Below are 806 nucleotides of genomic sequence, written 5' to 3' on the forward strand. Positions count from 1 at the left end.
CGCCATAGACATCATCTATGAACGTACCGCCACGAGCAAACCATCACAATCAAATCATCACGGGTGGACGTGTCTTCGCAATATCACGTCATGCTCGAGACTTGCGAGCAATCTGAGTGACTGCGAGAGAGCGATCCGAGCCGAGTGACTGCGAGAGAGCGAGTCGAGTGACCACGAAGAACAAGTCGAGTGACCGCAAGGGAGCGAGTCGAGTGACCACGAGAGATCGGGCCAAGCGACTACGCAGATTGAGGCGAGAGAACGCTCTGCGCCGAGTGACGACAGAACGGTCGAGTGACGACAAAACGGTCGTGTGACGACTCGTCGGTCGAGGGAGGACTCGTCGGTCGAGAGACGACTCGTCGATCGGGTGACGACAGAACGACACGTCAACTCCGCGAGGAGAGAGAGATCTGAGGGACTGCGAGAGATCGTTCTGTGCCGAGTATGGAGAGCGAGCGAGTGACCGCAAGAGATCAAGCCAAGTGACTGCACGAGAACGATCTACGCTGAGTGACCGTGAGAGATCGAGTCGAGTGACCACGAGAGATCGAGTCGAGTGACCACGAGAGATCGAGTCGAGTGACCGCGCGAGAACGATCTACGCCAACTATTTTCGAGACGATTCATCGTGAAGCCATGATGGATACGTCAAATATGGATACGTCAAGTGAGTCTTTGTTGCTGAATCGACACGTCAACTCCCTAGGAGAGAGAGATCTGAGCGACTGTGAGAACGATATATGCGCCGAGTAAGGAGAGCGAGCGAGTGACCGCGAGAGATCGAGCCAAGTGACTGCGCGAGA

The sequence above is a fragment of the Brassica oleracea genome, chromosome C6 (genome assembly GCF_000695525.1).
Source record: "Brassica oleracea var. oleracea cultivar TO1000 chromosome C6, BOL, whole genome shotgun sequence".
In the NCBI taxonomy this organism is placed as follows: Eukaryota; Viridiplantae; Streptophyta; class Magnoliopsida; order Brassicales; family Brassicaceae; genus Brassica; species Brassica oleracea.